This window comes from Equus asinus, chromosome 5, assembly GCF_041296235.1.
Source record: "Equus asinus isolate D_3611 breed Donkey chromosome 5, EquAss-T2T_v2, whole genome shotgun sequence".
In the NCBI taxonomy this organism is placed as follows: domain Eukaryota; kingdom Metazoa; phylum Chordata; class Mammalia; order Perissodactyla; family Equidae; genus Equus; species Equus asinus.
The window spans coordinates 12216774-12241575 of NC_091794.1; positions in this window are offsets into that span (position 1 = coordinate 12216774).

Sequence of the window (24802 nt, forward strand, 5' to 3'; positions counted from 1 at the left end):
ATTCAGCCATAAAAAAGAATGAACTTCTGATATACACTATAACATGGATGAACCTTGGAAACATACTAAGTGAAAAAAACCAGACACGAAAGGACAAATATTGTTTGATTCCACTCATATGGAAAATCTAGAATAGGCAAATTCATAGAGGAAGAAAGTAGATTAGACATTGGCAGACCCTGGAGTTGGGGAAATGAGGAGTTATTGTTTAACAGTTATAGAGTTTCTGTTCAGGATAATGAAAAAGCTTTGGAAATAGAAAATGGTGATGCTGCACAACATGAATTCACTTAATCCTACTGATTTGTACACTTAAATGTGGTTAAAATGGCAAATTTCATGTTATATATATTTTTTACCGTAACAAATTTCTAAAAGAAAAAAAGGAAGGGAAGCCATTAACAGGTTTAAAATAGGCTGTATGGAGCATGACATGATCAAATTTAGGTTTTACAAAGATCACTTTGGTTTGAGATACAAAAATTATGGATTGGTGATTGGGATGAAAGACAGAGAAGCAATAAGAATGTCAGTCCAGATAAAGAATACTGGAGCTAGTCCAAGTTTGAGTATGACAGGTTGAGTGATGTCCATGAAGTGATATCAGGTAGATAATTTGCCATATGAGTATAGAGCTCAATGGAAAGGTATAGACTAGAGATATAAAACAAAGACTTGAATCTTTCTTCTGGAAACAATGATATTTTGAGGCAAAAAGACTTGCCTATATTGTTGATCAAATGCCAAAATTTTGGGCATCAATAACAATTTTTTAACACTACAGAGACACAGAAAAGGGAGAGATGAATGCAATCCAGAATTACTGGAATACATTACTTGAGGGAATGGGATTGGTGGCGCCCTGGGAAGATAGGCAAGATTTGATTTATCAGAGAGGAGAGAAGGCAAAAATTTCAACAGGGCAGTGGTGGAAAAGCTGTAAATTAGTGGGAGACTTAAAAGGCTCAACAAAGATGAAATTAAAGAAACAGAACTGGGACTATGACGGGTGGTGTAACATGAATACACATCACCATCCATGGGTACTTCAGATCATAGACTCAAGTCCAGAGAAGGCCAGGTGTGCTGGCCTCTCACCCCAGTGCCTCTGAAGCAGCCTGGCCTCCTAGCAGGACTCCAGCTTTCCTGCGGTGCCACCATTCTGAGAGCCAACCACCATGTCCAACTTGGCGCTAAGAGCCTCATCACTCTACTGAGCACTCATGCTGTTCCCTGTAGGTGGGCCACTTGGCCTTGGGAAGGAGCCATTGAAGACCCAGGATCATCGGTGACTGCCACTGAGTCAGCTAATGGAGGAGAGCCAACGAGAAAGCATTATTCAAAGAGCACCACCACCCTGGGGCTCTGAGCACAGCAGAGCCCTCTCAGGCACAATGATTCTTAATACAGACCACCTTCTGAACCAGTGCTCAGATTATACTCCTAGATCCATTGCTTGGAACTTGGCACGTGACAGATTTAGTGCCTCTATCCATTAAGACTTAATTAAGGTTTTAAGATGGGAGAATACACCAAATCAGTTGAAATTTCAAAAAGAAAGAAAATACCTTTTGGTGAAGGAAATGTGAAACTGGCACCCTTGATATATTTTTTTAAGCAATTTCGCAATATAGAAAATTTTCCTTAAAATTAGTGCAGCCATTCTATCTCAAGGAAATGATCCTAAGGACATAATCTAAACTACAGAAATAAATTTTATGCACAAAGATGTTCATTATAGAGTTATTTAAAATAGTAAAAAGTTGGAAAAACCTTAATGTCTAGCAATTAGGGAATGGTTAAGTGAATTAAGATATTGCCGTGCACTATAATATTAGTCACCAAAAATATTTTATAAAGATGTACTATTTTTATTTATTAAAGCTTAAACATTTTTATATTGCAACATTAAGCCCCAAAACCAAAAGAGAAAAATTGAATATAGATTGTGAGCTCAAATTTGTTAGGAGGGAAAAAAGACACACTGGATATTCCACAAAATAAATAGTAGTTATTTCTATGGTTCATGGAATTATAGGTGATTTTTTAAATCTCTAACTGTATTTTACAGATTTTCTGCAATGAGTTGATGTTTATCTTGTCATTGTGAATAAATAAACATCTAAATAGAACAGAAAACAAAACAAAAATGGGAGGGTAGATTGGATATTGTGGTAGAATTAATTTACTCATATGGGAATCATAATTATGTTACATTCTGTCCTGTCTGTTGACCACAAACACTGCCTCTCCCCTATCCAAAGGCATCCTCTTTAGTCCCACCTTAAGTCAGTGAAGTACCACTTTCAGAGGAAGGCCCAGGGCAGGCATCTTTTTATGTTTGCCATCAGGGAAGCTGCTTAGCGGAGGTTTGGAAGGAAGCTTTCTCGCCTCCTGGGTGTCAAACACTGACTTCAGCGTGGCCCCTGCCCTAGCAGGCCTAGGGTGGCAAGGGGCAAGCCCAGCAGGGCAGCTAGACCGACAGCTGGTATGGTGGGCTTTGAGTGGCTAGCCAGCTTGAAAAGGCAACAGGAAGCAGATGGCCAGCAGTCCCTTCTTTGGCTGGCCTGTGAGAGCCATCTGGAGAAAAGGAAATTGGTCCGCCGCCTGGAGAGGAAGGTGCCGGTAATAAATATCTCTGATCCTTTACTTTTCAATGTGCGGTGCCCAAGGCGGAGCCCAGGAAGATCTGCTTCAGGCGTTGATGGGAAAACAATCCCAAGCATCACAGCCCATGGGATACATACAGTGATCTCACTGGAGGGGAAAGCTTCCTGGAGGCCAGGAGCCACAGGACTCCACAGCCCCACGACACAAGGGGTGACTCACAGTGGTGGCATGAATGCCAGTGGAGCAGGCACAGAGCCACAGAAAGCCCTCCCTCCTTCCAGGGCTGCAGGCTGTGTGGCGCTTGCAGGCTGTGTGGGGCCCTGCAGCGCCACTGGCAGCTGCCTCTTGGGCTCCAGGCTCTCCAGCAGCCCCATGCTACCGAGGGAAGAATCCGGAACACAAGGAACCATTGCAATCTCTGTCTAGCTACTCCATGTGTCTTCAGAGGCCTTCCCTTTTGATTTAAATTTCTGGCTCCCCAAATGGAAGTGATAATCCCCATAAATGATTCGTTAGTGGTGGGAGCACCTGTATTCTGGAAGCTGAAATGTAAATGAAGGGTGCTTAAATGAGGGCAAGAGGAAAAGAAAGAGGCCAGATGAGATACTCAGTCTCCTGCTGCTGAAGGTCAAAGTGCTGTCCCTTCCCTGTGCCTTCCTGCAGCTCTGTAGCCCACAGAAGGGCCGAGTGGACCACCACGCCCTAGTCAAGGGCCTCCCCAGCCTCTTAGACACCACTGTGGGCAGCCCAGTGCAAGCACGTGTAGTGACTCTGGGCAAAGAGAAAAAGTGCCCCCTCAGGGTGATGCAGCCCCTCTCCAGGGCACATGACCTCAGGGGATGGAGCAAGGACTGGATTTCAAACCTCAGTCATCCCTCTGGTTGTGCTAATGCAATGAACAACCTGCACAACCATACAGAGAGACCCTGACTGTGGGGTTTAGCTAGCCTCATGTCTTCATCACCAACACAAAAATAGGACCCCAAATTTATCATTAGCATAAACTACCATTCGCTCAAGGACCTCAAACCATGATTTATTTATGCATGTATACATGCATGTTTTCAACAAAGGTTTACCAAGGACTTACCCCATACTAGGTGCCAAGATAAAAAGTTGAGTGAGCCATGATCTCTACTTATAAAGGCTTCCTTATGGTAACGGAAACAGAAGTTTAAAAAATATGTATATATATATACACATATATATACTTTTGAAATATACACTTTATCTCACATATATGAGATACATACCAAATGTTTGGTGAGCGTGGCAGGAAAAACCTCCTCTGTACAGGGAAGTTAGGGGAAAAAACGCATGTTAGGTGGCTTTTCAAGCTGTGAGTTAGACTTTTCCTTTCTATTAGAAAGCTCATATTTATGGGGAATTGGTGGTGTACCCGGCTCAAAATCTACATTTCGCAGCTTCACAAGCAGCTCTGCCTGGTGAAGTGACTGAGTTCCATACAATGAGATGTGAGGAGATGAGCGAGACTTCCAAGAAGTTTCCTTAGAGGAGAAGAAATAAATATTTTTCTTCTTCCTCTTGATGTCCGCCTGGAACTCCAATGTGATGGTTAGAGCTCTAGAAGCCACCTTAGGTTGTGAGGTGTACTTAGGAAGTGTGGGAGCCATGTACTGACAATGGTAGAGCAGAAAGATGGAGTCTGGGACTGAGAGAACTGTAGGGCCACCACACTATCCTTGAGCTGTCTATCTCTCGACTTCTTTTATGTAAGAGAAATTAAATTTGTATCTTGTGTGAGCCACTTAGAACAATTTTTATCCTAGTGACATAGAGACTTAAAGGGCATGATATGTCTGAAAAGTGACATAAAGTTTATAACAGTTAGTTGCAGGTAGATAAGGAGTATGATTTAAAAAAGGAAAAAAAGATAGGTGTTCCAGAAGCAGATTGAGTAGGTTTTGGATGCCGGACTAAGGGATTTGGATGTCTTTACGTACAAAGGGGACATGATCGTAGTTGTTTCTTTGGAAACTTGTATGATGGGAGAGTGGATTAGAGCGGGGAAAAGTTTGTAGCAAGGAAATTATTTAGAAAACTGTTTCTAGAATTCAGATGAGAGATGACAAAGGATTGGGAGAAGGTAGAAGTAATAAAGATGGAAAAGATGTGAGCAGTTCAGAAGACAGTTCTGAGGTAGAATTAATAGGCTTGACCTCCCAATGGGCAAAGAGGATGGAGTTCATTATTTCCATCTTGGGGGATGGTTACAGCATTAGCTAAAACAAGGATGCAGTAGGAGCAATTGATCTGGAGGCAGGTCCTAGTTAAGCTCCACTATTAACAGTCTTGTGACATTAGGCAGGTCACTCAACCTCCATGAGTTCCACCTATAGAAGTAGATTGGAAAAGGTGATTCTAGATGTCCCTGCCTCTTTTATCAGAAAATTAGTTTACCATTTCACCAAATAGTCAAATTCCGGTAGTGCTGGGTTAGGTGACTTCTCAAAGGACGGAAAGTATTGAATCATCTCAACGTATCAGGATGCAAGTTCTCACACAAGACATCTGAGGAAGCATCCAAAAAGCTTGTAGGTGATCCTTTCCTTTTATTAAAATTGTATAAGCTACCCTTTTGTGTTAGTAAATAAACAATGGGTTCATACAAGTCACAGGGCGAACAGGCTAACAGATAAATTCAGTCAATTTTCCAGAGGTTGAAGCTCCCAAGAAAGAACATGGCTTAGCTCACTCAATATGGCCAGGTGGAAAATACATTATGCAAATATATGTCAGAGAAATTAATAGATTATCCTCACACTTATCATTCTGCTCGTTACTAGAAAGGATCTGAAATAAACATCCAGGTTGGGGTTCTAGTTATGAAAACTCAGATTTTGTAGGTTACTTTTTCTTTTGCCCAGATTTTGGGAGTTGAAGTCTATTTTGCCAGACTCATGTCCCTAAACCCAGACTGCAGCAGTCTCAAGCAGTACCTGAGTCTTTCGGTAGTATTTGTCCCTTGAGATTTCTAGTTGACTTTCTCTGCAAGGGTTTTTCTTATCTTGTTAAGTCTAACATGTGAGAGGTGAGGGTGAAGTGTGGAAATTCACTAAGTTGATGATAGAAAGTCCTTCCAGGTATGGGAGTCCCAATCAACTCCTCACCCCAAAAGGCAGCTCCAATCACTCATTCATTCATTCATTCAATAAGTATGTATGGAATTATATGCTAAAGAAAAAGCCATTTTATACCAGATTTTTAAATTTCCATCCCTATTGGAAATTTAGCTCTGAGAATAGAACTCACAGCTAAACTCAAAAGAGGAACTGACTTCCGGGCCTGCCAGGAACTCAGTGCTGTTTGATGGTCTTCCGAAAGAAGACGTGCAGTATTTTTCATTTTGGTTTATAATCAACTTAATAGCCTTGTCCACAGATGAATTATTTCCTCTAACTCTCACTCACAGTGTTGCAACGCTGCTTGATCTATCCCTCTCGAGTTTTCCCAATCTGCTTCTGCTTTTTTTTTTTTTTTTAAATGGGCCTATTTCATCATTACATTCAGCCTGATTCCTACTGCAAGCTGAGTTCTGCAATCAGTTCTCAACCCACAATGAAATTTTCATCAGCTGAGCCAGTGCGGTTGAATAGACACAGTCGTGTCCCCAGGAAGTGGACAGGATGAGCTAGTCGGACTTCTTCCTTTCCACCACCAGGGATATCATGAATACAATGCAGCTAGCAGTGTGCTCAGCATTGTCAAAGAGCAGAGCCTCTATATCTTCAAAATAACTAGTGCTCATTAGAAACAGAATGGTGTATACTAGTGACTCTGACAGTGAAAGTTAGACCACGATATTTTGACTCCAACTTTAGCACTGGTTTACCATGAGACCTTGACTGAAGTGCTCCATCTTCCTCAGCCTTCTTTTCTGAGGCTGCTTTCATTCTGTAGCTTCTGATTTGGGGCACTATTGGAGACAAACAGGAATGTAGATTATCAAAAGTCATTTCCATTTGGCTTGAAAATTATTAATTTACTTTTGTGAAACTGACTTTTTGGAAAGTCACAGTGTTTGAAATCAGAAAATAAAGCCACACTCTAAAAACCAATTTAGGATAAATTAGAAATTTTTTATATATGTCTTTTTGTATCTCATTGTCTTCCTCCTTTCCTTCCTTCCTCCACCCTTCCTTCCTTCTTTCACTACCTAAAGTAAATTTGTCTTTCCTCTTTCTTTCCAAACAAGCTTTCTGGATCTTATTTTCTCCAGAGGCTGGAAAACAAAGGAGTTAGCTTTTAAGAAGAGAAACTGAAATCTCCTGGACTTTAAACACTCATGTTTGTAGTATCTGTTCCCAGGTAGGATAGCCTGTACAAAACAGGTAACTGGATCAGATTACAAGTACTGGGGTCCAAGGTCAGGAAAGCCCAGGCGCACTGATTTCGTGGCTTCCTGCTGGGACTAGTCTCTGGGTAAGCAGCTACAATGGGCCGGCTCTTTGCTGGATGCAAGAGCACAAGTCTTGCTTTTGGATTGAATGTCTTCTGGCATCTTATCTTGAGTCTAGATTAGTTCTAAAGGACTTTCCTTCCCAAATAATCCAAGTTACTTGCCACCTAGACCTCTTCAAACTGGGGAGCAGTCTTAGAAAATACACTCAGAAGTATCTGAGGACAAAGGACCAAGATTACCCTCAAATGAACAGCTCCTGACCCTCGATTCTGACATCTGCGTAGGTAATAAAGGCATAGCAGGTGGGTGAAGGCAAAGGTAGGTTTCCGTGACTGCCTGGTCACAGAATTTCCAGTAACCCCTGAAAAATTGGAGAGGCCATGGGGCCACATGCTGGTTGCCCCATGGCCTTCCTTGCCTTGAACCTCTCTTGATGGGGTAATCTGTCAAGTTGTTAATGACTTAGAAATTAGGGAATACTCTTCACACTGTCCTCATGTCATCACTAACCTCAGAGAAAGTTCTTAATTTGATGTCATTGGGGCCATCAGGTATTTTTTTCAGGAACAGTGCACTCCCTGCTACATTTTTACTTGCCCATCATAATTCACGAAGGTTTGTCAGCATTAATACTTATCACAGAACATCATCAACCTTGCCCTTCCTAACTTTAAGAAGTCTTTGCTCTGGCTTTTCCAGAATCCTGCCAAAAATGATTATGTCGTCTAAATAGAAATGCCTCTAGGTAATTTATATCCCCCAATTACCTTCTCCATTAAACACTGAAAACTGGCAGAGGCTCTGGAAACACTTTTGGGCACCCTTCCAAACTGATACTCCACTCCCCTTCCACACATAGGGCAGATGAAGTCAATTTTTTGCTTGGTCCTCCTTAGCCATAGGTACTGGTCCTTCTTACTCCTCAAGTCCAGGTGTGACCTCCGATGTCTCCCTGGCAGATCATCCAAGGAGGCTTCAACTCCAGGGACAGGGAACTAGTGTATTTCAGTGCACTTACTCAGAATGCAGCGGTCCATGTGATTACTTTTCATACCACCATGAGGGACCACACCTAAGACTCGGGGATTGGATATAGTGCTGTTGGTGAATAAGTCTTTAATCTGCTCACCTGTGTGTTGAATTTCATACTGTACAAACTACCTAGAATGCTCTGGAAAGTGTGTGGATCATTTTTATTCTATACTTTGTTGTCACTGATCACAGCATATTTCTCATTCACAGAAGGAGAAAAATTGCTCCTGTCTGGAAAAGGATTTCTTCCTAGTCTCTCCTTCCCCTCATGAGGTACTGAAAAATCTTCAAAATCCAGACATTTTGGCTTTCATTTGAGAGATATTATGAATGCAACTGTAGTTAGGGAAGCAAAAGTTATGGTATGTATCTCTGCTTGGCCACTGTGTCCATTCTCTTTTTTTGGTAGCAGCAAACAAACATGAGAAGAAAAGCATATCTAAATACACAAGGTCTGCCTGCTGCTCACACTGCTGGAATTGCCTTTATAACAAATTGGAATCTGTTCTCATAAGTAATGACACATCTTCCAGATTGGTGCACGTAATACTAGATTATTTGCCTCCTAAATGATTCCAGAGCCACTGAGAGAAATTCTAATTTAAAATTAAAAACAACAAAAAAAGGTAAGAACAATTCTCTGAACTTAAGTCATACAGGCTCAAAACTACACTGCGGGATAGCATCAATGGTCCCCCTTAGGTCTGGATTCAGGTTTTTAGAGGCTTCCACCTTATACAATTTGAGGGTTCTCTTTAAGAGAAAGAATACAAAATTACATATGCAAAACCAGGTATGAAAGAGAGTGTTTATTTAGAATGAGAAAAAATCCTAGCAAATTAAGAAGTTCAAAAAGCTGACTGTGGTAACACAAAGATGGTCACAAGTTCTTTCATTCCATTGAAACATGAAATCTAGTTCCATTGCCCTTAAATGTGGGCTGGCTTTAGTGACTTGATGACCAGTTCATTGTGGCAGAAGTGATATTCTAGGGCTGGTAAGACTAGGTCATAATAAGCCTTGTCACTTTCACTCTGGCCTCTTGGAACACTTACTCTGGAACCCATCCACCACCGTGTTGTGAGGCACTGCAAGTATCCCCAAGAGGCGCATGTGGACAGGAACTGAGGCTCCTGGTTGAGCAGCCTCAGCTGAACTGCCAGCCAGTGGCCACCACTAATTTGCCTGCCTCATAAGCTTAACCATCTTGGAAGTGGACCCTCCAGGCCCATTTGAACCACCCCACCTGAAACAGAGGAAAGCTATCCTTCTTGAGCCCTGGCCAAATTGAAGATTTTGGAGGAAATTAAAAGTTTATAGCTGCTTGTTGTTTTAAGCCAGTATATTTTGAGGTGGTTATTTTATAGCAATAGATAACCAGAACACTGACAATACCACAAAATCCAGAAAATCATAACGTACCTTTACTATTATTGATTATCCGATGCACCTCTATAATACTTTTCTCACATTTTTGGGCTACATTCTATTTGATCACCTTTTCCTATGACAATAGTTTTATAATATCAATTTCCTTAGTAAGAATAAAAAATAATTGTCTTTTCTATAGCGAGATTGATTTGTTTTTTATTTTTTGTAATTTAGTAAAGATCCTTTCAGCTTCAGAACTTGTTTGAGTTAATGCTTCACCCCCAACCCCATCCACAGTTTCTTGTTCACATGATGCTTCTTGTCCATGGGCAAGTCCTTGGGAAAACTCTGGCTTTTTGATTTCACTTGGCCTGACCTCAGATGGCCAGCTGCTGAGCAGCTGGAGATTCAGCTCCGCCAGAAGTCAAGCCTTTGGTCCTGCCCACACGTCTTGACCCTCCCCATCTCTAGATGGGTCATAGTGGCCCCCAGCCAGGTGCAGATCTTCTCATCCTAAGATCTTCTCCTTAGGGCCAAAGAAAAGGGCCCAATATGCAATAGGGTTCATAGGGGCAGGGTGTTGTTAGAGGCCTGCCAGAGGTGGAGGTGGTGTTGACAGGGCACTGTCTGTACCCAGAGCTCAGGACAACCGTCAGGCTAGGGAAGTGGCCCAGGCTGGAGCAGAGCTCCATGCATCTCCAGGGAAGAATGTGCCAATTTGGGGAAGGGAATGCATACAAGTGATAAGCCCTGAAATTTAAGCTTCATTAGCTTTATGTACGTCTGCCTCTGTTTCTCATGAAAAGATTTGTTCCCATCTTATTGTAACCTGCCATTTAGCACCAATGAGCTCCAATGCCTGCTTTCCCTCTTCTTTTGTAGTAACGTCCACAAGGGCCCCTCCGGCCCTGGAGGTCAGAGCACTAGTGCTGTAGGCAGATGTGGACTACCCTGGAAGAGGCTGAGAAGTCTCGGTCATGGACTTGTTTGCCCTTTCTTGATTTACTACCAAGACCCCAACTTCAAGATACAGATTCTGCACCTTTTTCTTATCATGATCCCTCCTTATGTAGCCCTTGGCCCCACAATAAAGTATAGTGCTCCCCAGCCTACTGTGGGCAAGTACCAAGTCCAGTACATCTTGACAACTGGCTCATTGGAGGCTTGAGGGAGAGTCCTTCCTCTGAATAAAGCTGCTGTTATGACTTGTCTTCATTTAGCTCTCATTTTCTCAGTATCTAGATTCTGGCTAGTGCTGGCTGATACCCTTCTAATGTGTCCTTACCTGGTTTCCCTGGCCTGGACTCAGCTTTTTCTCTTTTTGGACCAGTGTTATTAACCAGGAAAAGTTTTGAGGCGTGGGCAGCATTGCTCAGATCTTGTCTAGTTAAGCTCAAGCCGAAGATTTTATTTAGAGTATTTTCAGCCTACTTGTGGTCCAAGCAATGCCAATCTACATTTCTAGAATCTAAGGATTATCTGGTTAGTGCTTTCTGTCCCCAGAGTCTTCAACTTCAGCTTCCAGAAGTCATATATGCAACTTTTGATGGGAAGTCCTCATCCTACAGTGAAAAGAGGTATGGCTAACATGAGTACCCCTTGGCTATCATGCAGTGATTTCCCCTACTGTTAACAAATGGTCTATACAGATTTACAATAGTGATTAGAATGATGCTCTAGAACCAGACTGCCTGGATCTGAGTCTGTGCTCTCACCGAAAGCTGTGTGATTTGGGGAAAGCTTTCTTAGTGCTATACCTCAGTTTCTTAATTTATAAAATGGAGAAATAATTCTTCCTACTCATATAGTTGCTGGGATTAAACAAGATTAGATTAGTTATTATGTGTAAAAAGTGCTTAGAACAATGCCTGCCACATAGCGAGTGCTCAATAAATGTGAGCTACTGTCGTTACTCAGTGTTATTTAGGCTTTCACAGAACTCCTTGATGTCGGCTGTGAGGCATTCAGCAGTCTCCTAATTCTGACCTGCTTCTCTTCTATGTGATTCTTTAAGGTCTCTTCTGTCTTCTGGGCACAGACTTCTTCTCAGGGTTCAATCCTTTTCTGGCTCTCCCCAGGAAGATGGGGAAGCTGAAACTCATCATCTACTCTCCAGGTGCATCTTTCTGACATAAGCTCTGTATCCTTTTTCTTCCCTTTTGGCTCGTTATGACTTACCAGTATTTTATTCATGCTATAAAAGTCTTATTTCTCAGGGAGACATGTGTGCTCTCATGAAGGAAAAGTTTTCATACAAGGATGTTGGCTGGGGGGAGCACAAAGATGAATATATGCAGATATTCTCTCCCTATTGTTGAGCATCAGACAGGAAGGTCCTCATCTTCTTTGACTCTCCTGCTCTGAATCCCATCCCTTCTCCCCCTCGCAAGAATTTTGCTCCTTCAGTTACCCCAGCTTCCTTCTGCGTCGACCAACTTTTCCTCCCCGCTGGATCATTCCTCTTTTGCAGAGATGTGCTATTGTCCTTCAGCCTTAAAAGCAAAACTGAATTTTGACCCTACTATCCCTTCCAATTATTGCACTAATTCTCTTTTCTCCTTCACAGTAAAACAAATTACAAAAATTTTCTACACACATCGTTTCTACTTCTTCACCTTCCATTACCTTCTTAATCCACTTCAGTCTCAATAATAACCTGAAACTCCCTCATGCTAAGGTCACCAATAACATCCACCTCTATGACATCATCTTACTTGACCATTCAGAAGCACTGACACCATTGGATACTGTCTCATTGTTGAATTGCTCTCCTTTGAGCTTCCCTGACATCATCTTTTACTCTGGCCACTCCATTTCAGTCTCCTTTGTCTGCTGCTCATCTTAATGTTGGAAGTTCACCTGGATATCTTCTCTTCTCTTCTCTCTACACATTGTTTTTAGGTGATCTCATCTATTTATGTAGCTTTTAAAACTGTCTACATGCTGACAACTTCCAAATTTATGTATCTATTCCACCCTTTGAGCCACCACGGTGTATATCCAACCAGCTACTTGACATCTCTTACAGTTTTACATACATTTCAAATTGCCAGAATAAAACTTGGTTTCTTCCCCACAGTTTGGTAATTGAATGAGAAGACCAAGCTTGCAGATAAAGCACCAACAAAACAGGGGAATCCCTCCCTCCCCAAAATTTTAGGAACAAATTTAATATTTAATATTTTTAAATAAAACTAGGTAGTCACCAGGGTTAGGAGCTGATTAGACAACTTTTCATTTTTGCTAGAACTGAGTGTGGTTTTTATTTTGTACTGTGTTTAGAGAAAGAAGGTAATGCAATATTTTATGGTATGAGATGTCTAAATGTCCTAATCTGCTCTCATGCTCCCCCAGCTTTCCACATACCAGTAAATGCATCAGCGTTGTCATCCATTGGGTTTCAAAGTCAGAAACCTGGATATTATCCTTGATAACTTCCCTCATTTCCCACATTCACTCCAGGAGCAAGTCTTCGTTTACGGTTCCCAAAAATATCTCAGCCCATGCACTGTTCTTCACCACCGCCACTGGCAACCGCTTTAATCTCTCACCCAGACTATTGCAAAGAACCTCCCTACTGCATGGTCCGCTCCTGAGCTTGCTCTCTTTTAATACATTCTCCACTCAACAGGCTGGATGTTCTTTTAGAAATACAAAATGTCAGTCCCATGGCTAACCACCACTTGATGGTTTCTCACTGCTCCTCAAATGTAATTTCAACTCCATGCCATGGCTTTTGGAGTCCTGCCTGCTCTAGTCACTATATGTTTTGCAACTATAACCTGGACATCAGATCACATTTCAGTCCTGGCTTGATCCTTCTCATCATTTGGTCTCAGCATTCTTCAGTGACATCTCAGAGAAACCATTGAATTAGAACCTGCCCTCTAGTGGTCTATCGCTTGGCCCTGTTTGTTATCACAATTTGTAATCTTTATTCATTTGTTTGTTTGCTTCCTTTTGACTGTCTCTTCCATTATACTGTAAACTGAGTGAGAGCAGAAGCTGTATCTGTTTTCTTTACTCATTATTCTCCTACGCCTGAAATATAGTAGAAGCTCAAAAATGAATGGTGAATGATGGAGTCTACCCATAAGTGGAACCCAGATTCAACTCAATCCCATGACAACAGATCCAGTGTTTCTTCCACTCCCTCTCCCACTGAAAGAAACAGCTCTAAACTTCTGGACCCTAGACTGAGCCATGACTTACTTGCTTTTGATCATGGGACCCAATAGAAAGTCAAGCCTGTAGACTATTTTTAGTAAATGAAAATGGAATGGATGAATAAAAGAATCAACAAGCAACTCTGGTCTTCTGTTTCCTCATCAATAAATTGAGGACAATCATATTTAAGTTCCTTTCAGCTCTAAATTTCAAGACCCCTGAAAATCTCATCAGAAAAACATTTAAATGACAAGCAAGAGGTTTGGCCACAAATCTGGATGCTGCTTCTGGAAGCTTCCTAGCAAGTTTAGTCCTTGAAGTGCTGTAGGGGGATTATCAGGAATTCATGACAACAATGTCCTCTTCCTGTCTCCATTCTGTTTGGAAAACTGAGTGATATTTTGTTGCCTATTCTTATATGAAGATAGGGGTGCCTAATCTCAGTACAAGATTCACCAGTACTTTATAAATACTGATGAGATTGAGAGATGTTTATGGTTTACAATATGGTCCTCATGACACTTAGTAAAGTATCCATTGCAAAGTAAGTCTTTAATAGATGGTAGTGTACGTAAATTTTCTATACATATTGATATATACACCAAATTCACATGGTCTAAGACACAGGAGATATTTCCAACATGAAAATAGGGAAAGCTGGTGTTTTAAATCTTCTATCTTAGTTCTATCTGAGGAGGAAACATCACAGATACCTTTAAAAAATCATTTAAGAGCACAGATTTAGCTTCCAGAACTATGCACACTGCCTGCATTGTTACTCTGAAGATGGCATATCAAGGAGGGTGGGCAAGTTGACAAAATTCAATAAGACATTTAACAGTATCTGATGCATTCTGACCCAGGGTTTCTCAGAATTAATATTCTAACATCCATGGAATTTTTTATTAGGCTTTAGCAAATCTATTTTATATGTTAAAATTCAATCACACACTAAATGCAGCATGGCATTTAGAGTGTTAATTTCCGCTCCTCTTTAAATGGTGGATATTTACTCCAAATGACCTATCACATTGAATAAAGATTGTTTCCTAAGACATTTTTAAAAGCTTCTCACTAGCGTGTACTGAATTAGTGGCCAAATACTAAACCATAAAAATCATCCATTAGAAGCTGAGAAACATTCAACCCAAGATGGAATAAACTTGGTAATCATTTTGACAAGGGCGAAATTGAAGTAAGAGACCTTGCTTAATCCACTGAACCAAATGTGAGGACGTGTGATAAAGACACCGCCCTTCCACACTGTGCTCCAGCAGATACTCACGTCTAAGGTTGAGGAAATGGAGCCCCCAGAAGCAGCCTCACTCCGTGTGCAGATCTGTTTTCTGCTAAGCTCTGAACAAGCTGGCACCCAGCCCCTGCTTGGGCACAGGCACACAATCTAAAATCTGCTCTTAGGCACAGATGCATTGGCACAAAATCTGTCCTTAGGCCCAGACGCTGGGAATTTTGGCTACATCTACATAATATGTCATTCCAACAAAGTGATTGGAACTGTAGGGGTGGGCAAATTTGATAAAATGTGGCAGGCAGAGAAGGAAGAATGCAGACATTGTTGGCAAGAGACCCACAGTATTAAGGAGAAAAAAAAATACTTTGTGTGGAAAATTTCTGGAAGAATGTATGCCAGACTGTTAATAGTGGTCACCTCTTGGAGAAAGGATTCCTGGAGACTTTTTTTGAAATTGCTTATTTCTATAATTTTTACTTTTTAAAAAGTAAGATAAGAAAAAAATACAAATAATTGGAAAGCAAGAAAAATGCCACACCTGTAATCTACTCACCAGCAATCAATCCTTACATGTTTATTTTTAGGTCACTAGAAGGGAAATTTGGAATTTCTCCCTTTTAACTTCCACTTACAAGAAATAGTGCATCATTTCCTTCACTAGTGTTAAAAAATTCCCTTTTTCTTTTTTTCCTTTTTGTTTTTTTCTGCTTTATCTCCCCAACCCCCCCCCCCCCCCCCCCCGTACACAGTTGTATATCTTAGTTGCAGGTCCTTCTAGTTGTGGGATTCCCCTTTTCCTTTATGGAATAAATTCCCCACAAAGTAGACTTGCCTGGAATTCAACATGAGGTTGAATCGTGTGTGCAAAATAAAGATCTTTAGTTCATCTTCAATAAAACAGTATTTTTTAAACCAACAGTACTATGAGGAAAAATGATTTCATTAGCGGAAATATTTAGCTAGGGTGCTGCATGGTGCCTCTCACCTGCCACAGCAATTAAAATGTCTCTGATAAAATGCCTTTGAGATAAATTGCAGTCCTTTATTCACAGTTCATCAGAGAAGATCTAATTTATAGCATTGACTATAACTTGTTAAAAAGTCTCTATTTGAAAGCTAATTCCATGATAAATTTTAATCATGTGGCTAGAACGAGCTTCAAAGCTATATTAATTATACATTTAAGCTCTACATACAAACTTGCGCATTACAGTACACCCAGAACATGTAAAATATAGTCTGAACCAAATTAAAATATGCCAATTTCCTCAGCTGTTATTTGCTTTTGATATATCATAGTTATTTCAGTCCATTCTTTATAAACATTAAATTATTGCTGTGCTTTCTTAGCCCTTTTGCTTCCCTAGAGAGAACTCCTAGGTCTGGTTAACTTTCTGGCATCATTTCCTACTTCTGCAGATTGCAAAGTAGATATCTAGAATGCCTTTTTCCATCCAAGATAAATACTTTAATAAAAGAGGTGAAATTTGCTAGCAACTTTTTGTCCCAAAGTCAGCCAGCTGTGTCCACCCCACCACTGCAATTCCGAGTCTCACCCTCCTGTTTCTCTCTAGGTTTTCATCCCTAGCATCACAAACATAGGTCAAGTCACCAGAGTCCCAGTAAGTACAGGCACACATTCCCTGCTTTAGTTTAAATCTTCTATCCCAATTCTATCTGAGGAGGAAACATCACAGATACCTTTAAAACATCATTTAAGAGCACAGATTTGGCTTCCAGAACTATGCACATCTGTGTATATACATGTATAATATTTCCCTAGTATACTTATCTTTTAATTTTTCTATTTAAATCTTTGAAACATCTTGAACTTTGGTATAAGTAATGAGGTAAGGATTCAAAAGTAATTTCGTTTTCCAGATGACTACCCAGTTGTCCCAATACCATTTATCAAATAACTCACCCCTTACCCACTGATCGCTATGCCATTCTTGCCATTACCTTATGTCCAATACATATTGGGGTCTACTTATAGGCTTTCTTGTCTATTCCATTTATCTGCGTGTCTATTCATACATCATTATTACATTAATGTAATTACTATAATGCTGTATTTTAAGATATAGGAGGGCTTGTAACTTGTTGCTCTTCTTTTCCCCAAATTTTCTTGAATATTTTTTGCTATTTTCCATGTGAATCAGCCTTTCCATTTCAAAAAACAAATGAACAAATAAATAATACTCTCATTGCGTTTATCAGTATAGAATTAAGTTTATTGTTGAAACTAGGAAGAGGTGACATCTTTATAATATTGTCTTCCTATTTAAGAAAATATATGCTTTCTTAATTTGTACAGATTTTACATATTTCTTCTGAGTTATTTTTTTTTTGCTACTGTAAATGTGATCTTTTTTGCATTGTATCTTTCAGTTGGTTATTGTCTGTACATCTGAAAGCTGTTGATTGCTGTTTGTTATTGTACTCAGCCATTTATAACTTCCTCTATTGTTTGTTACAATTTTTCAGTCAATTCTTTTGCATATTCATGTAAGCAAGCATAATATTTGAAAATAATGATAATTTTATGTTCTTTTTCAAATATATATGCCTCATTTCTCCTCCTTTCTAATTGCGTTGGCGAGTTCCTTAGGAACCATGTTAAACAAGTAGCAGTGACAGTGGACATTCTGGCTTTGTTCTTGAAATTAACGGGGACTTTCCCAGTGTGTTTTCATTAAACATGATCCTGGCTTTTTGATGGTAACTATTAGTTTAAAATGTGGCCATACAGTCCCTAGGTTATTGAGGGGTTTGTTTTCAATACTTCGTTGGTATGATTATTTGATTTCTCTTACTTGTTCTCCTCTAGGTAGATTACATCAACAGAGTTGCTAGTGTTGAATCATTTTCCCATTCCTAGAATAAACCAGTACTATTGTTCCCACCATGCTCAGTCATTGTCTAGGGGCAGCCTACAGGAAGGAAGTGTGCTCTTAGTATGAACGCCATGGTGGATCTGAAGGGGTTGGCAGCTGGAGTCTATCATCAACCATGCTCCTCACAGCAGGTTCTCTTGAAGGAGATTGGAGCAGCACATTTCTGCAGCTGCCACTTGATTCAATGAGGGACTGGAAGTTAGAAAATTTGAGTTCCAGAACTGTCACTGCCAACCAACTATCCACATTATCTTGGACAAGTAATGCACTCTCTGAGCCTCACATTTTTCCTTGCTTGAAAAAGACAGGCATAATAACAGATCACATACATTTAAAGTACTTGGAAGAGATTCTGGTACACAGTCAGCGTGCAGTAAATATCAGCTGTGATTTTTATTGTTATTATTACAAATCCTTTCAGGGAGGAGCCACAGAACCTGGAAAGCAGTAACAACTGCAGCTTATTGAGCACTTACTCTATAATAGGCGGTATGTGTGGGCAACCGAGACAGAGGATCAGAAGGGAAAAGAAGAGGAAAAAGGAAGGAATTATAGCACTTAGTTGCTCTTACTACTGCTCCTACCTTTAAAGCAAGAGAGTCTCTAGTATTTAGAATTTGCTAGAACAAAAAAAAAAGAGACCTATGGGAAAGAAACAAAGCTAGCCAAAAAATTCCTTTCTAAGTGTGAAAGTTTGTTGAGAAGGAAAGATAGCAAGGATTTAGGGTGGCAGCGATGTCCAGAGTAGAGTGGGCACTTGGCTAAGGCTTTCATTTGGCTCTATCTCCTGGGGCCCCCTGGTGGCAGAATGGGTGAAGGAAGATGCTCAGTATCAACAGATGTGGATGGAGCAAGGATTTTGCACAAGCAAATATGGCTTCCCATCCTGCTTCTTCCACTTATTAAAAGTGAACAAAATCTTTAACTTTCTGGTTCACAACCTTTCAATGGATTGTTCTGAGGAATAAATGAGATGATCATAATATATGTAAAGCACTTGACACAGAATAGTTATGTAATAAGTGTAGCTATTGTCATTACTATTACGAGCATAGCTTATTTTTTATAATGACCTAAATTTTACTCATAAAACTACTATCCAAAATGATGTTAATTTTTAATAAGTATTGATAGCCACCAAAAATATTTTTCATGAATTTTAATCTTAGAATTCCTGGGAAAAATCACATGCTACAATGTTTTCAATACTTACAATTATGTTCTAATTGTAGCTTTGATCATGCACCAAAAAAACTTAAAAGAATATTTTTTAAATAAATTCATCTTTTATGGTCAAGCTAGCTGAAATGATCCTTTGAAAATAAATACTAACCAAAAGCTACTCTCTTTTCAACTCCTAAGTTGGAAGTGTGTAACACAAAGTTGAAAATACGAGGACCTAAGTCACAAATATCGTCATTATTTTAATATGGTCTTTTATGTAAACATGAATCAACACATATTTGACAGACTGTAATAGTCAATTTGGAGAGATGGAAGCTCCTGCCTCAATGGGTGAAATATGCATGCTTTTGGAAAATCCTGGGCAACTTGAACTTTAAAATTTTAATCTAAAGGTAGATTTCTTCTGATCTGAGAGGGTAGCAAAGATCAGGTTAAAAGATTGGGTGAGTATACCAGCTCTTTAAAAAGGCAAATACCACAAGTGGTACGAGATGGCTTCTAGAGAGAAAGCATTTATTGTACAGCCTTGTAATTGCTTCCGTTCACATGGAACAACTCCAGCTGCTTTCAAAAATCAACAAGTGAGAAGCAGAAGGAAGACGGGAAGAAATAACAGCATTTTTGTTATGTCCGACCAATAAACACTGGGCTGCATATACATTATGTTAAGCATAATTAAGGACAGAATTAACACCATTTGTAAGCAATGAAATAAGGCGGCTGAAACAAATGCAAGAAAGCCTCCAACACATTGCTTTGATGATCTAAATTGACACTGCCAAGTTATATATTTAAAAAAAATATGGACAAAAGGTCAAACAATTAATTTTTTTCTGGATGTATATGCATAGGCTATGACTAAAGGTCTGAAGCAACTTTCATCCTGTTATTCATCCAGTTTGTGAAATCTTAACCTTCTATGAACCATGCCACTCACAGTGTATCTAATTATTTAGAATGGATCCCAAACAGTCCTAACCCTGCATTTTAGAAGTTAAACCACCATCCGTAAGAGATAAATCTTTTCCTTGACAAAACTTTGGAGACACAAATTTACGAAAGAAGTCAAGAACAAATTATTGAATATCTTCAATGTTTTAAGTACTGGGCAAGCACTTGAAATATGTCATTCATTCACTCAACAAATGTCGCTGAGCTCATCCTCTTTGATGAGCAGGTACCCTATTAAGTGTTGAAGATATAAGGATTATAAGGATATCACAGCCTAGTGGGAGTGATGGGCATCTGTAGATATGATTTGAATACTTTGAGAAATGCAGAGATAGCACAGGATCCTGGTGTGGAGTGGGGAGGGGGGTTGCCCAGAGACAAGGTGTTTTACATTATGTTGCGGGAGAAGGGAGCCAAGAATAGCTTCTTAGAGGAGGTGATGACCACATTGCGACCTCAAGGATGAATAAGGGTTGACTTTCATTATAGTCTCCAATAATCCTCATTAGTAGGTAACATAAGCATTCCCATTTTATACATTGGGAAACAGATGCACTCTGAGTCAAGCTGATAACTGGCAGGACCAAGTCTACCCAATTCCAATGTCACACATTTTCTATCGCCTTTGAAGGTTGAGAAAAATACTCTGAATGAATCTCCAAGTGCAGAATTTTTTTACCATTGCTTATCTCATCCAGCAATTCCAACACATCATTCTCTTATAATTCTCATCATACTCAACTAGAACAACTTAATTTCTGGCTTGTATTTCTGCTGTACACTCTTAGAAATTCTCATGAGAACCCAAGATATGACAGTTATCACAGAAAAGAATAGATACAAAAACCAAAAACTATCACTGAGAGGAGAGAAAGCTCTATGAAGACCTTTATAATAAGTGTCTGGAAATATTTCCTTTAATTGACCAAATAATCTCAGATTTAATGAGAGAGAGAGAGGAAGCAGTCTCAAGACCCTCTGGAATAAAGAGTTCATTTACTTCTCCTCTTGATGGGACACAATAGGAGTTTCTTGATCTTTTGCCCATCTTCATAAAAGAATTAAGGGATAGTTTTATTTTCAACCTACTGTATTCCCAATTGAAGGAGGCTATGGAATAGCTTTAGGAATTGGGGAATCATCTTGAGTAGAAACATTTCTGTGTGTCTCTACTTTACTCCTCACATGGAACACCACTTCTGACACTTCGGGTCACCAAATGTGGGGAGTGGGGGTTCACTCTCTCGAGAATGAGGAGGCGGGGCTAAAAATTCCAAGTTTCTAATCACGGTTTGGTTTTTCTGAGGACCAGCCCCCATTCAGGAGAGCACCAAGAGTCACCTCATTAGAACCAAGACAGAGATCAAAACATACAAATATCTTTTCTATCTCACACATCCTGATCACCTATTGCCAGCAGTTGATAATACTTCAAATTTAGCTATCCGTTAAAGCACACTAAGATATATCATGAACATCATATCATCAAGTCATAAAATAGGAGATCTGGAGGGATCAAGAGATGCATTCATTTAAAAGGTATTTATTGATGATGTACTGTGTGCCAGGCAATGTACTACCCACTGAGGAATTACTGTTGAGCAAACCATAGTACCCGACCTTACGAACATGCCGTCAATGGTGGATGACAGTCAGGCAATTAGAATATAAGTGCGTAGGCTCTGGCCCACTCATTTTACACATGTGGAAAAGAGGATAAGAAAATAAGTAGTTTGTCAAACTCTTATTATGCATTGTTGATGGGAGCAGAAATAGGTATAAGCTTTTCTGGAAGACAATTTGAGAATCCCTTTTAAATTTGAAAATATTCTTATTCTTTGATGTAGTTATCCTAAACAGGAATTTATCCTTCAGAATTACTTGCAGAAGTTCCAAAGATATGTGAGAATATTCTGGCAGTGTTGTTTATACTAGAGAAACACTGGGAACAATCAAAATGTCTATCAATAACTGACTGATTGAACGAACTATAGAATACTGTGCAGCAATTTAAAAGACGAGGTAGACGACGTAATGCAAACATGGGAAGATATTCAAGAGCTATTGATATACGAAAAAAAGTTGTAAAACAAAATGGATAATATGATTCTATCTTTGTTTTAAGGGAAGAAAAATCACCACAAATACATGTTTAGAAAAATAAATATCAGGGAAATGCACACCAAGCCACACACAATGGTTGATACAATGCTATAGATAATTTTTGTCTTTTATGTTAATATTCCTGTAATGTTGGATTGAGCTTTTTTTTCTAAAGAAAAAATATTTTCAACTAAGTTATAAACACTGTGTCTTTCAAAAAAGCTTTTGACGTTTCTAGGTTTTTGTATTTATGCAAGTTCTTTGAAAACTGTAAAGCCTTAAATAAATAAGGGGATTATCTATTTGTGTTACTGATAAATAATAGCCCACATTATGTTGAGGTACCCTGAAAGAGAATATGCTCATGCAGAAAAAAAGATTTTAAAACCATTAAAAATAACATTAGGAATTAGGATAATAACACAGTTTCCTCGTTTCTGGCAAGCATTTCTGAACTATAATTCAGGTCTCCAGAGTCGTGGTCTAGTTCTCTTTCTGTGCACTTGTCTCTTGCCTTCTGGGTAATCTCTTAAAAGCTTTTGCTCAAAGGAAAAAACTCTTCTAAGCAACACTAATCCTCATTACAGAAAATGCAAATATTGGAGTGTTCCTATGAATGGAAAAGAAAGCTGCGAATATTGTTAGTGAGCACTTGTAATGACACACTGTGGCAGCTGTAAACTTCACATCACCAGAATGTAAAGCTGAGACAACCAGCGACTTAGCCTGTCAATATGGAGGCCTCACAATTATCTAGAACTCACAGTTACGAACGCATTTAGGAGGGAATTTTGTACAAAGCAGTAATAATCTTATACAAATAAAATATTTATATTTAGCTGGAAGAAGGTGAAATATAAGAGTCCCCCTTTACCCAAATAGAAAACTCTGTCAAACTGAGACCAGAAACTCAATGTGTAAGAATGAGGCGCATCATTGGAGAACTGAGGTTCCCAGGCATTTGAGCAAACTCCTGCCAGGCTCTGAGTTCACTTGATGGAGAAAAGTTTGCTTGAATAGCAAAATCAAGTGTAAGATCCCCTTGCAGGGCCTGTAATGTATGCTGAGTGTTCTCTTTGAAAATTTGTATAATTTAAAAACCGTAAGTTGAAGAATATAAAATTTAAGGCAATGTAAAATTTATCACTCTCCAGATTTGGCCACTTCAGTGCACAGTGGTGTAAACTGAAGATATCACTTTATTCAACTCAAGCTTTGAATTGCCCAGTTGGGTGGTCGAGTATGCAAGCGAATGTTAAGATGGACAAGAGACATCAGATAACAAAGACAGTTGTGAAACAGGCCAGCCTCTAGAATTTGAATAAAATCTGTGCAGATGTTCCTAACCCTCTCACTTACATAAAAGTGACCAACTGGAGCTCTCATATTCAGCCTGGTGAGAGGGCTCCAGGGAACCACTTGGAGATCCTACTACATGCCCCTGCAGTTTGGGGAGCCCAGGAGACTAGTGCTGGTCTCTCATCTGAGATATCTAAATGGGGAGGGGGCATTGTCTAGAGGCTGGTGGAAAAACCAAAGGAGAGAATATGGCATTGGATAGTGTAAACTCCCAGAATTTTCAGGACAAAATATACAGGAGTGTTTCCTTTGGACCTAATGTAGGCCATATGCAAGAAAGCCAGGATGGGGTCATTTTAGAATCTGTCTATGATGGTTGATGGAAGACTAAAGAACCTCAGCAAAGAGAAGCTAGAGGCATCACCATATTCCACGTGGCTGGAGGAAGGACTAACTGACCAGCAAATTGGAGATGCTTTTGCCCATATCAAGGACTGCAGGTGAGAGATCCCTTGTGATGGGGACTCCAAAGCACTGCAAAAGACGGCGCCAGCTCTATAGTTAGGAACTTGAATATCGGCTGGACATTTGATCATATTAAGAAATCAGTAATTTTTAGGAATGATAATGATGTTGTAGTTATATGCGTTTTTAAAAAGAAATCCTTCACTTTTAGAGAAGTACGCTGAAATATTTAAAATGAAATGATACATATGGGATTTGCTTCAAAAGAATGTGGGGGGCTGGGGAGATAGGGAAAACAAGAGTGGCAATTAATGCGTAACAGTCGAAGCTACGTGAAAAAGCATACTGTGGTTCATGAAATATTCTGGTTCTATATATCACTGAGTTTTCCCAAAATGAAATTTAGAAGGGAAAAAAAAGAGTAAGCTTTAAATTATTGCTAAAAGTGCAAAGCAAGCGTGTATGTTACAACCCCTCTAGTGTAAAGAATGAAAAATAAGAATATATGTTATTTATCTAATTTTGAAGGGGAAGAAAGCAAATACTAGAGGAATAAACAAATTTAAAAATATTTATCGTTATGTTTCCTCCCCATGAGGATGGGGAAAACGGTGTGTTGGAGATAAGGATGGAAGCATGACTTTACCAAGGACACCCTTTAATACGGTTCTGACTTTTGGATTATGTAAAGATTTTATATGCTTACAAAATCAGTTACAATTAAAAAGCAAATTCTACACTGAAAACAATGTAAAATGAATGAACCTAACTGTACATCAAATCGGTCAAACAACCATCCAGAGAAATAATTATTCCAAGTCATTTTGGAAAAAGTAATCTATCTTTTCATTCCAAGTAAAATATGCCTAAGGACAAAAAACCGTAAATAAACCTTAATGGGTCAGCCCCAGGGACCTAGTGGTTAAGTTCCACACACTGTTTTGGTGGCCCGGGTTCAGTTCCCAGGTGCAGACCTACACCACTCTGTTAGCATCCATGCTGTGCTGGTGGCCCACATACTAAAAAATAGAGAAAGATTGGCATGGA